Source organism: Fringilla coelebs (genome assembly GCF_963513975.1).
Source record: "Fringilla coelebs genome assembly, chromosome: 2".
Classification (NCBI taxonomy): Eukaryota; Metazoa; Chordata; class Aves; order Passeriformes; family Fringillidae; genus Fringilla; species Fringilla coelebs.
This window is the reverse complement of record NC_140029.1, coordinates 114,481,884-114,494,921: the sequence shown is the minus strand read 5'-3', so window position 1 is coordinate 114,494,921 and position 13,038 is coordinate 114,481,884. Positions and strand designations below refer to the sequence as shown.

The window sequence follows — 13,038 nt, the reverse complement described above, 5'->3', positions numbered from 1 at the left end:
ACTCATAAATACTCATGTACTTTAACTCAATTTTCTCCAAACTTTTGATTTCTGCTAACTGTGGTTATGTGAATGCTCCCAAGAACAAGAGTACACTGGGGATTTGGATTTTTACAGAAATGGTCCTTAGAAATCTTAGAGAAATGCATGTTGTATTTACTAATTTTAGTATCAAGCAAGATGATAGCAGCTAACATTTTTATGGTTTTTATAAAATTACATTTTGAAGTTTTGTGCTGATTCAGTCTTTTCACAGCGTGCCTTGTAGGGTGCTGGCTGTGGCAAAGAGTCTTCTGTTAAATATATAAGTAAAAATTCAACAGTAATGTCTGGAAATCCCATGGTTGGAAGCAGAATAGCTGAGATGTTTACTGTGGGGTGTATGTATGTGTAGAATAGAAATTTAAAATATTCTGAACCTGGTTGGGACAGTGCCTAATCCTTTTTAATCAGTCCTACAGCAATACTTATGTCAAACAATAAGTCTTAGGATACTGAGAACCCAACAAACCATAGCCAGACTTTTTCTCAGAAAATGACAGGTGGACATCTGGGGGAAGGGGTTAGAGTGTTCTTCCTTTGATTTTTCATTAAGTAGATTTTAAATAATCTTTTGCCCTTGAATAAATTGAGTAGCCAAGTCTGAGGATGCTTTTCTGGGGTTAGATACTGTTATTTATGAAAAACCAAGTAAGCTCTTCTGTTAAGACCTGAATTCAGGGGTGGATATTTTATCGTTCAGAAATTCTTTCTCCAGGGTCTCCTACAGCTGCACTTAGAAATGCTAAAACATGAGTGAATCTTTTATCCACTGTGTATATTCTTGCTTGCTGCAGAGCCTGTGTTCCTGTAAATGGTTGGAAGCTGTTGGTTTAGAGTTTCAGTCACACATGAGCACAGACTACAACTGAGCAAAAGTAAAGCTAAGTAAATTAAACTAAACTTTTTAATAAAACAAGTTCTCAAATGCTTGAGGCAGGCAAGGCAGTTCCTACTGAGTTCTGCAGAGCAAATCAGACCACAGAATGAATATATTTTTCTGGTTTGGTTTTTTATCTTTCTCACTGTTGATCAAGGGGGTTTTATATGATGAAGCCATTAACAATAGCAACAGGTCCTTCTGGTTTACTCTGATTTAACATAGAATGTTCTACTAATTTTTATTGGAAGTCATATTGATCAGATCCTTTCAGTGTGCTGTGATTGAAGTGGCTCTTTAGAAGCAGGAACTCAAAACCTCACATTTGTTGGCATCAGTGGCGCTGCAGGAGTTGGAAAACTCAGAAAACCTGTTCAGCTCTGACCTCAGGATCAAGGCTGCTCCCGCATCTTTCCTTTTCTTTTTCCTATCTCCTTCTCTTGCTCCATATTTTAGGGTGTTTAAGGATTTTTGTGTTTGTTTGAGGTTTTTTTGGTATTTTTGGTTTTGTTTTTGGGTTTTTTTTTGTCATTGAAAGGGCAGTAGAATCAGGATTGTGGCAATGTAACCCCAAAATGGTGTTACAAGCATGGGCTGGAATGAAGACATAACTTAGGAAAAATAAGTTTCAGTTGAAGTCTGAAGGAGTAATTAGTAGCAGAGGTTATTGTCTTCCCAGTGGCTGAAAACATTTAAGAGCTTCTCAAACTCAAGATCTTAAGAGATCACTACTTGATCCTGTGTTCAGACTGTTTCTGATTTTGTTTGTTTCCATAATGCTGGTTTCATAAACAATGTCATTTTGCATTAGCAGGAGATTATCACTGAGGACTAAAATGAAGGACCTTAATGGTATAAGATCAGCCTATTTAAATTCCATTCAGAAGAGCTTTTCTTCGTACTTGGAAAATTAGGCACAGTCATGGCCTCCCAAATAACACAAATGTCACCAATTTCCTTGACTGCTTTCTTTTCTCTGCATAACCAGGAAAAGTCAACATAAACTCAGACCATTTTTTATTATTGGTGCATGTTTTTATAACACGTGTGGGTAAGCTGTGAAAAGCCAGCTCAGCTGATGGGTTCTTTCCTGGGTGGAATATTGTTCAGCTCTGGATCCTGTTGACTGATTTTTTCCTGTACAGCAGCAACATCCCTACCTGTCAGTCAGCAAAAGAATTTCACTGTGACCATCCTTGTCCTCTTTATTGTGTGTTTGTGGAGCAAAGATTTCCCAAAAATTATACACTTGAGGTTAACAGTTTAAGATTTAATTCCTCCTCTAGCAAAGGCTTGTGCACCTGCTCAGTGTTTTGGAGGGATTAGACTTTGTCTGTTTGGAGGGATTAGAGTTTGTCTATTTTGTGGTGGGGAGCAAGTTGGTAAAACCACCCTTTCATACCCATTTTTCACCTTAATTAATACATCTATTAGTTAATTAAAATGGTATATATCATAGACTGTAGGCTGTTTGGTATTACAGCTTTTTTAGCATCACAGTGATCCTGTCTATTTAATCTTATTTTAATATTTCATGGTTGAATGGGCCTTCTTCCTCACAACATCTTTTATAAATTATATTTTCCTGTCATTTTGACCAAACTACATTTTCCTGGCATCTTCTCTCTTAGAATTAGTGTGTTTTAATTAGGGGGAAAAACCCCCAACTAGCTGGAACTACACACTAAGTTTAATGCTTTCGAATAATTTCCATCCTGCTCCTCAGTCAACAAGGAAAAAATCATCTTTTCAATTTGTTCCCCATCAAACAGGCAGAATAGATCAGGTTAGATCTGTCTTAATATTCTTTCTCTGACAGTGACTAATGGCATCCTCCTAAGGAAACTAAGGGAAAGTATAAGAAACTAAATAAAAGTGCTGCTTTCCTGGGTAAAGCTTCTGCCACTTTGCTACTTTTTTTTTTTTTTTGAAGATTTAAGACACGTTTTGCAAGAAAAACTATGTACAATAGGAGTCAGTGACCAGTCTCTTGGTTATTTGTCTATATTTCGACTCATTTATAGTTTTAATAACTTAATTTTTGTGGCAACGAATGCCGTATCTTGCCTTGTGTGAAAACCATAACTTCTTGCTGTGTTTAACCCTTCTCTTTTAGAGTCACTGGGATAAGGTTTCCCATGGGATAAGGTTTCCCATGTCCATGTATAGTGAGGAAATAACTGCTCCGTTTTCAGCTTCCATTTGAACAAATTTCAGGACCTCTTTCATGTCTAATATCTCTGATGCCTCTTGTCTGGGCTTTTCCTCTCTACTAGTGCCTTCTTTTTTACAGGACAGACTGGTTGCTCTATACCTCGTCCTTTTTGACTGCCTCTGTACGTATTCAAAGTAAACAATGTTGTTTTTATGAAGAAGGCAATGAGTCTTGTGTGCACTATTTAAATTTCAAGTGCAGGAGGAGATTAGACAGTGGCTTAGAGTTTGGAACAGCCTAGAGATCGAGCTAAAAAAGGAGCATTCACATCACCTGCCCAGTGAGGGATCTGTACATGGAAAAGCTTGACTCAGTTTTATTTTGAACACTGTAGAAGAACTAGAACTCAGTCTCTGAAGGTTGGTTAGTTGGGGTATTGATACCGAAATAAATGGGAAAATGTAAGATAAATGGCAGAAAAACTATCTGTAGTTCTGTAATGATCTGGAAGGTTCCTCAGGGAAATAATGGAAGCCTCATTTCGGGAGCTGCTTTTTAAAAAATTGCAGTAACCAGATGATAAAAGAAGTCCTGCACTGGCAAATTTGGACTAATAAATCTTTTCCATCCTGAATGTGTCTTGTCTGTTGGTCCTTTCATGCACTTCAGGAAGACCAGTTGGACATGAAAAATGTTATTTTTCATTACAGTACACTTAATTCACAAGCCTGCAGTGGGCAATTTATCCATGTGGGACCATGAGTGAGTTTGAATCCTCTTTTGAAGGCTTCCAACAGGTGACCCTCTAGACCAAAATCAAATTTCCTGGTTCCAGTTATCAAATGAAAAATTTAAATTGGTGGGCCTGAACAGAATGGCCCAAAAAACACAGAATGACATTTTCTGCATGGTGTTGTTTCAAGGTATAGTTCTGAATTTTAGTTACTGGAATTGAGTAAGTCTGAACTGTAAATTTCCTATGTAATGCTGTGTAATAAAGTTGTAAGTTTTAATCATGAGTGACTGATACATTTTCTATAACAAAGCCAGAAGGAAAAAGAATGTAACCCAACAGTTCTTCCTTATGTATTTAACTTTTAGCTATCAATCAGGCGGATTGAATGGGAGAAAAGGGAGTGAGGGGTAAAGGAGGGAGAGGATAAGTTCACCCACTGTGCCTGGTTATTGCAAAAATGACTTCACTAAATTTCTCCTAACACTAAATTTTTCAGTGCTTCAAGTTGTGCAGTGAGCATCTCCTAAATCATATTTCTCTCTCTGAGTTTCTGGAGATATGAAAGGAATGCCATCTGTGGCTGCTAAATCTGAACCATCACATCCATTGCTTAATTCTTTCAGTGGAATGACTGCTGCACTTGAGATAAAAATATGTAAAAACATCATTAATACCAAAGAAGCAAAGAATTTCTCCAGACTTCTTTTTTCCTCTATGCTTTAAATAACCATTTTGTCTCTGCATAAGTAAATCTAATTTTTACTTTTCTAGATCAGTAAGGAAAAAATATGACTTTGCATGTAAAGAGAAAAAGATACTCTGAGAAACTACTCAATTTTGTGTAAGTGAAAACAGAAAGAAGGCACAAATGCTTTTTGCAACTGCAAGGTTTGCCTTGGAATTAATTGAGTGGCTTGGATGTGTTACACTGCAAAAATGTGTGGCCTTAACTCTCAGACTCTGGACAGGAGTAATTATATTTAATAAAATATAGGCATTGATCATATGGAGATTATACAATATAATAATGGAGCTATCAAACAGTTTCCTTTTACATGAAATCTGAAAAAACTGGGGATTCAAATTTTTTAAGCAGAGGTCTGAAGTGTGTTTTTATTCCTTTGGTTTGTATTATTTTGATTTTAAAAAGCAGGAGAGATGCTTTTTAAAAGGACTCTTAGTCTTTCAAGCTGGTAAACTAAAATGACAGCAGCTATAAATTATGAATCACTTTATTTGTAAAATATTCATTGTTTTGATCCACTTTATATTCCGTAAGTACATAAACAGAGCACAACAGTGAAGGATTTACCTTCCTGCTTAGAATTTATTTAATTCTTACAAAAGTTATGTCGAAGATTTCCAGATGATTTTTATGGGAGAAGAATTATGTTGCATTCAATACTTTCTAAAGATCCCAGCCAACTTTTTATGTAACATTTTCTGACTGTTAAAAATTTGAAAAATATTCTCCAATTTTTCCTAATAGATATAAAAATGCAAGTTTTTAAGGCAAAATTTATTGAGTGCAATGTTGTGATTTTTTAACCCCATTTGTCACAGATACTAAAGAAAAAAATTCTGAAATTATTGGAAAAGAGGGGTTTTTTTTGATACAATACTATGCACATTCTTTCCTATATGTAAGAAAAGTGTTCTTTCAGCCCTTTTTAGTTTCTTGAAGAAGACTTTACTAAATTTCTTGGAGTTTGTAATAGAAGTATTTAAAAACATTATTATAAATATTGCTATAAAGTTTTTAACACTCAGTGATCAAGAGCTTGAATGCAACATTACTGTTGAGTTTTCTTAGAGAACTTAGCAATACATTTCTCCAAGAGTTTCAGCACTGCAGTGTCAATATATGTCAGGACTAGATAATTTAAAATTGAGTTTTTGTATTTGAAACAAGGTGGGAAATAGGTTTACTCAGAAATAATGGAAATATTTGCAAAAGTGTTAATGAGTTACAAAATGCAACCTAATACAGTTGTATGTTTGTTTAATTCAGATATGTTACCGCTTTATAAGTGTTTGTTCTGCCACTGTGTGGGTGTGTTGGAAGTTTTTTCCTCGTCTCCCTTGCCTGCTTTTCAAGCAACACAATGATCACCTCACTCCAAATTCTGACAAGAAAACTCCTCAAACACCCCCCTGGAACCCAGGCTTTCTCCAGTTTAACAAGTTTGTGAAACATTTGCTTTCTCTTCTCGGCACAGAAATATTTGCCTTAATTCTCTGACACTCACCTGTTGAAGAGCACTACCACTAAATTTGTGTGAAGGATTTTCCTCCAGGAATCTCCTGGATGTCTGTCACTGAGAATCCTAAGGGATCTCACTGGCATTTCCTTAACCTTTTCACTGGAATGGGTTCCCTTCTTTGGAGGTTTTCAAAAGATTAAAGACTAAATAATGAGTATCATCCTCAGCACGCTTTGTTCACTGTGACTCGGGTGATTTTTCAGTCTTGGAGTTGCAGGAAGGTTCCATTGTCAGTGGGAATTGAAGGAACTTTTTCCATTGAAAACTTTTTCCATTGGTTTCCCTGCCACTGGCAGAGTTTATAGAGCCATTTGACAATCCCTTATTAGTTCCAGAGTGGGACTTATAAAGGCTAACAGGGGTTTGCATTACCCCTGGCAGCTGGCATTGGGCTTTAAATAGAGAGCAATTGCAGCAAGAGCTGTGAGTTTTGATAACACTCAGCTCTGAAAACGCTCTCAGAGTAAGGACCATCTTGAAAGATGAGTACAAGATGAGGAGAATCTTCTCTGAGTCTGCTGCTCCTCAGCGTGAAGCTCAAGATGTTGTCAAAACACGCTGTTGGCAGACATCTAAATAACCAGCAATTGATAGCAGACTTTATTGAAACACCCAGACTGTGGGAGAAGTAGCAGCATTTGCTGTTTCTTGGATGACAAACTCAATAACATTCAGTTCATTTGTAGTGTCTCATCGTCCTTGTGTTTGAAATTCTGTTATTCTGTCTGAAATTCAGTGTTATTCTTTATGGCGTGCCAGGAAAATAATAACTTGGACTTCACACAGCTTGTTCAGGGAGAGAAAATACAAAGTTCACTGCCTAGAATTTGTTTGTGGCTTCAGCTTTAAGTATCAGATACCCTGGCAATTAGTGTAGGTGTTGTTCTGGGGCAGGGATAGCCCTGAAAGATGACAAATCCTTCCCAGGTCAAGCGGGTGAACTATTTCACCCACATGGCTCTGTGGGTTCAGTGCCTGTCTACTGTAAGGTTAAAATTTGATGTGATAATTTAGAACAGCTGCTCTTTGACAGGAAGATTCACTTTCAGCAGGGGAAGGAAAAGCCATATGGTAAAAGCTGATGCTGTGCCAGGCCTGAATAGCTGCAGAAGTGATACAGGACAGTTCTCTTCAACAATATGCTTGAAATAAGGCATTTTACTCACCATTGGTGTTTCCAATCCCTGTGCTTTTTTGAATTGTAGCTTAACGTTTTCAACTTTTTGCAAGTACTTTTTTCTAGCTATTTTTACATAATACTTTTTATTAACAATCATGGTTTATTGACAGGAAAGGGTGAGGGGCTTTAAAAATACACCATTTATTCATAGCCATATCCAGACCACTCTTTGTACTCTAGAAACATATAAAAGTTTTATGGAATGATTGCTTGATTGCTTCAAAATTTTCAAGTAAATTACCATGTATTTTTAGAGGCTGTGTCCACACTTGACTTCAGGTGCTTTAAGCAGAATAATTCACTTAAGTGACACTGCTTTTGTTCACATACTTAAATTTCAGTAAATCAAGCCTGTGAAATAGCCTGAAACCTCATGAAATTAGTAATTCTCTGTGCTCATCCTAAACAGTAGTGGTCAGTAGGAATAAGGTGGTCATCAGGAGTTCAAAATCTTGTGGAGAATTCATCTGTCCTCCTATTTGGAAGAGCGGAATAATTTGTCACAATAATTAGTTCTACATAAAAAACCACACTGATTCTTTTTGATGTGGCAGAGATTTTTAAGGTTAGGAGAATAACAGAATAAATTACTTAGAGTACCCAGCTCTTACCTTGATAAAATGCCACTAAACAAGTGACCAAAAATCTTTCACCAGCAGTGCATTCCCATCTAGAAATAAAACTTTTTTTGGTGTATCCCATTCCCCTGTCTCCCCCCATAATGAGGATGGGACAAAAACCTGTTGTTTAAAGAAGAAAAAATTGTCTTTCCTTCTCCTAGGAAAAAAAAAAAAAGAAAGAAAAGATAAAATTTCTGAGGTGATTCTTGTAAAGCAGTAAAATATGTTGAAATGATCATCTGTTACCCAGCTGAGCTAAGAAAATACCTAAAGTGTGGCAAACATATTAAAGTCAAATATGAAACATGTTCTTTGATGTTTTGCAACCCTATACAGAGGTCACTTAGGCAGAATTTGACCTAACTTGACCAGCCCCTTTATCTCTGTAAGAGGAAATTCTGAGATTTAGGTATGCACATATAGAATTGTTTATAAATGTCTTCTGTAGCAATTTTTTAATGCTACATTAATATTACGATGGTGTAGAATCCAGTAAGTAAAATTTCCTCTTTTGTTTTCCTAATGAAGAGCATAATGTAGTCCTTATTATTCTAATTTAAAAATACAAGAAAATTATTCATTAATGTATAATTTAGATTTAATAGGAGCATCTCCAGCTGCTGTAATGTGCCTCTTTAGATGCCAGAAAAACTTCAACTCTCTGAAGGTCTAAGAGGATTTTTTTTCCTGATTTTGGTAATGTGATCCTAAGACTGAGATGACAGCTCTGGGCAGTTTATTTTAAGAAGCTACTCTTCAAATCTGTTCTAGGAATTTTCAGGTTTTGCTCCCAAAAGAATAAAATGGAAAACTGAAACAGGGCTGAGGGACTGTGACTTGAAGTGGAGTCAAGGTGTATTAACCACAAGCATGAGATCACTGCTGCAGCTGCAAAAGTGGAGTTGTCCTGGGCTGGAGGAGGAGGAGGCTGGGTGGGAAGCAGGACATTCTAGCTGAAGGAGTAGCTGCTTAGAAATCTCAGGTAAGCACAGCTAATGGACCCTCATCATCATTAGTTAATCAACCATTTCTTCAGCTGCCACTTTTGTGCAGTGCATGGTATCTCTGGCTTTTTTGACTTGGAGTATCCAGAGCCTTCACCTTGAGCTCATAAGAGTATTTGTAAATGCAGAGGATGGAATTAGGAAAATATGAAATTTTTATGTGTGCATGGCATCTAACAAGCAATGCCAGTCTTGTTTCTCACCCTGTGTGAGGGGATGAACTGGCAGTGAAATTAGCTGTAAAAGGGGAATCAGCTTCTGTGTCTTTTCTCTGCCCACACCAACACAGCAGATGGTGAAAGAAAGCTAAAAGCATTTTTATAAGAGGGTCAGAATAAGAAAGAGACCAGAGAGAAAAAAAATCACCATAATAAATAAAATATACTTATTTCACTAAAACCTAAATGCTGAAATTAGTCTTCTCAAAAAAAAAAAAAAAGTTACTAAGTAAGAGGCTCTCCTGAGAAAAGAAGGAATAGTGATTTTAGTTCAGACAGGAGTACGAGTCAATGGTGTCTTTAAAGGAGGATGTAAATCTCTATGCAAGTTTAGTCTGTGCCCAATTGCTAAAGATATTCATGTTTCTGAGGAAAAAAGTGTGCTTCAAGTCCATGTTTGGGTGGGTCTCTGTCACAGTTTCACATGGAATTGGTCTGCAAATAATAATATTAGAATTGTCATAATCCTAATGTTACATTGAGAGATTTAAAGCTGATGTGAGGTGCAGTAAACAGCGACACATCTGTGTTTCAGGGAGCCCTGTCTAAATGAAGCTGAACTAGAAGAGGTTTGCTGTTTTCTCGAGAGCCTTCTCAGAGGAAGGCATGAATTGTCTCTATGAGTTTTGTCTGGCCAGCATTTTAATAATGTTTCTCTGATTTTTCTTTGTGTCACTGAATTTCCAAGGGCTCTGGGTGGGTACCTAGCAGTTTCTCAGAAATTATGGGAATGACTTGGGGGATGAACTGGAAGATCTCCAGAGGTTGCTTCCAAGCCTGAGAATTCTGTGATTCTGTGAACTTGAGAGCCAAAAGACTGTGCCTTGTTCTGAACTCAGAGGACTGGGGGGTTTTTGAGCTTGAAAAGCCTCTGTCCAGTGGATTTATCACTGCTCTTCAGTGTCCTTAGAGTAGAGAGACATGAAATAAAGCATTTGTCAGGGATGTGCCATAGAAACCGTGGTCACATCCATGGTTTCCTTTGTAGGGATGACTCAGAGGTGCAGTTTATCATCCTCATCCTTTGGGAACAGCTGCTTCATGCCATATTCATGGGTAAGCAGCTGCTGTGGCCAGGGAGGAGCTGTGTGTGCAGCAGAGCTCAGTCCCCCTCTCCTGCTTTCCTTGGTCACTTTTGGAAGGTGAGAGGAGGGTTATCAGGTGATGGATCCCTCAGGGTTGGAGGAAGAGGGTAGCAGAGCTTTTTGGGCTGGGTGAAGTTAATCCTTGTTTGCCCTCACACTGCAGCCATGCTCCTGATCCGTTCTAATCCACGGCAAATCTGAAATGTGGTGGCAATAACACAGCTCACAGGAGTTTTCACTCAATTGGATTTCGAGTTTTGCCTCTGATCCACAGCTGCAGTGTGATAACAACCTAACCTTTTAATTTTTAATCTCTTCCCTGAACAAGTAGGTCCTGCTTCCCCCCAAAAGTTAAATACTAGTCTTTAATTGAAAAATACACAAAGCACTGCCAAATCCTGTGGTAAAAGCAGGTGTTCAGGCACAAGCCTGTTTAGTAAAGAGCTTATTTAAACATGGATTAGAGGCTTTTTGGAATTGAATGTGTTGGGTTTTTTTCTGTGCAATAATTACTTTCCAGAGCCTGTGTATTTAAATGACTGCCTTAAAACCTAGCATGCCCTCTATCCCAAATTCTCTCATAATGAGGGATTATTTTATAGCTTGTCAGTTATCCATCTGCTGGGAAGCTTCCTTGTCTGTCATCCACAGATTGCATTCATTCAACCTACAGGTGTTTTCTTGGTTTTGTACGGTCTGGAGGAAAGAAGGCTCAGGGGAGACCTCTACTCTGCCTGAAAGGAGGCTGTGGCAAGGTGTGGCCTCTTCTCCAGGGAACTGCAGGACAAGAGGGGACAGCCCCAGGAAGGTTCAGGTTGGCCAGCAGGAAGAGTTTTTCCCTGAAAGGGTGAGCAGGCATTGGGCTGGGCTGCCCAGGAAGGTGGTGGAGTCCCTATCCATGGCAGGGTTCCAGAAACACCTGGACATTTCAGTGCCATGGTTTGGTTGGGCTGGATGGTGTTTGGTCAAAGGCTGGACTGGATGATGCTGGAGGTCTTCTCCAACCTTAGTGATTCCATGATTCTGTGCTCCCCTGAGTTATTTTTCTCAGGCACATTGGATTCTGTGTTGTGCTCCTGCCTCCTGCATTCATCCTCTTGCTGGATAGGAGGTTTGAAGGTGGCAGGAAGGGGATTTCATCCTGGATCAGTTTGGTCAAGTCTATCAGATTCCCAACCTCCCTGCCCAAACACATGTGAACACAAGGTTATGCATTCATAACCTTGCTGTGGGATTCAACTGATTTTGTGGGAGCACGTGGGAGACTGTGCAAAAAGTTTCTGGGATTTAGGACTTAGGAAATTCTCTTGACATCTTAGAGGTGATATGTTTTGATACAGTTAAGACTTTTGGTCTTTCCTTGCAGATTGTAAATCTGCTTGGGGGCATTTCACTTTGTTTTGTGGTGTTTGATGACGTGTTTGTTGACTTCCTATGGACTGTTTTCATTGCTTGAAAATCTGTCTGTGTCCAAAGTTTGACTTAAAAACAACTGGAGGAATAAACAGTCTTATATATTCTCTCTGCAAACAATTTAGAAACACTTACTGGTTTTGGATAGCAGTCACGTCCTGCAGTAATTTGAGAAGGTTTCTAGCTGAGGGAAAAAAGAAAATGTATAATTTTTCCTTCCACCAGGAATTGTGAAGGTTTTTGGAGTGAGATGTACTTGACTGGAGACTCTTGGATGTGAGCAGAATCATTCACACCAGGTCCCATTAGGAGTCCCCTTTATGTCAAGTTGAACAGATGAAGAGATGTGACAACTGTGATTTTGTGTAAAGACTGAACAAAAAAAAGGTATTTATGAAGAGAACTGTTGGTAGATGTATTAAGCATTCCCACTGCAGAGTCATCAAAAGCGTGCCTGCGGGGCTTTCACTGTGAGGCAGGGAAATGTTTCCTGACAAATAAAGGCTTGTTCATTCTGGGGGAACTGAAATTAAGAGAAAGGAGTAAAAATGACCAGTGGCACTGGGGGTGCTTTTCCTGAGGAGCAGGAGCACCTCATTGGAAGAGAAATGAGTAGAAATGACCGGTGTCTCTGGGAGCCCTTTTCCCTGAGGAGCAGGAGCAGGTTCTCTGCATCAGAACCCATCCATGGGCTCCGAGCATTCATTCCTCCCTTCATGGCTGTTAACACAACTTTCTACTTCACCTTCTCACGCTGTGATGGACCCAAAGAGCTCTGCCCAGGCTGCTTTTCCCTCCTGTGTGCTGAGTTCCTGTTTAGGTAAGAGGCAGTGGGTAGTGGGGAAGGCAGCTCTCCCGCCTCAGAGCTGGCAAGCCCGTGGGCTCAGGATTGATGCTCGTGGCTGGCTCGCAGTGGGAGCCACTGGAAGCAGTGACAGAGACAGATGATGGCACAGCAGAGCTGCCAGCTGAACATGGCAGGGGCCCCAACGAGCAGGAATGCTTTCCTCATCAGCAGAGCTTGATTTTTGCCTCCTGTGAAGGTGGGACATTGGGGAGCGGCTGCCTGGTGGAGGATGTATTTTCTTTTGTCTTTACATTTTAGATGTGAGGTCTCTAACCACGTGTCAGGGTTGCTGCTTGTGCTGTCACTGAAATCAGTTGTGAAGTTCCCATTGGTTTAATGGGAAGAAGTCAAGAATTTCAAACAATTAGCTCTTGCATGGATGAGAACGTGTGGCTTTTTGATAAAATGCTGTTCCTCTTAAATAACATATCTCCCTACAGTCAGGAATGGAGTGCAAGACATTAGTGAATAAATTTTTGTATGTGTGAAATACAAAATCAAATAAAAATCAGATAATGGAATTTGCAAAATTATGAATTAATCATTTAGCTAATATACCAAGAGAGGACATTTAGCTTTGTCAGTGACTCAAAATCA

General features: G+C 38.9%; 1 protein-coding gene across 1 annotated transcript in view; it reads left to right on the top strand.

Moving 5' to 3' along the window:
• The window catches only part of EPHA3 (EPH receptor A3), a gene marked incomplete at its 3' end in the record, with an annotated part of 172,497 nt that overhangs the window by 53,904 nt on the left and 105,555 nt on the right, over window positions 1–13,038 (top strand). The window lies entirely within an intron of this gene.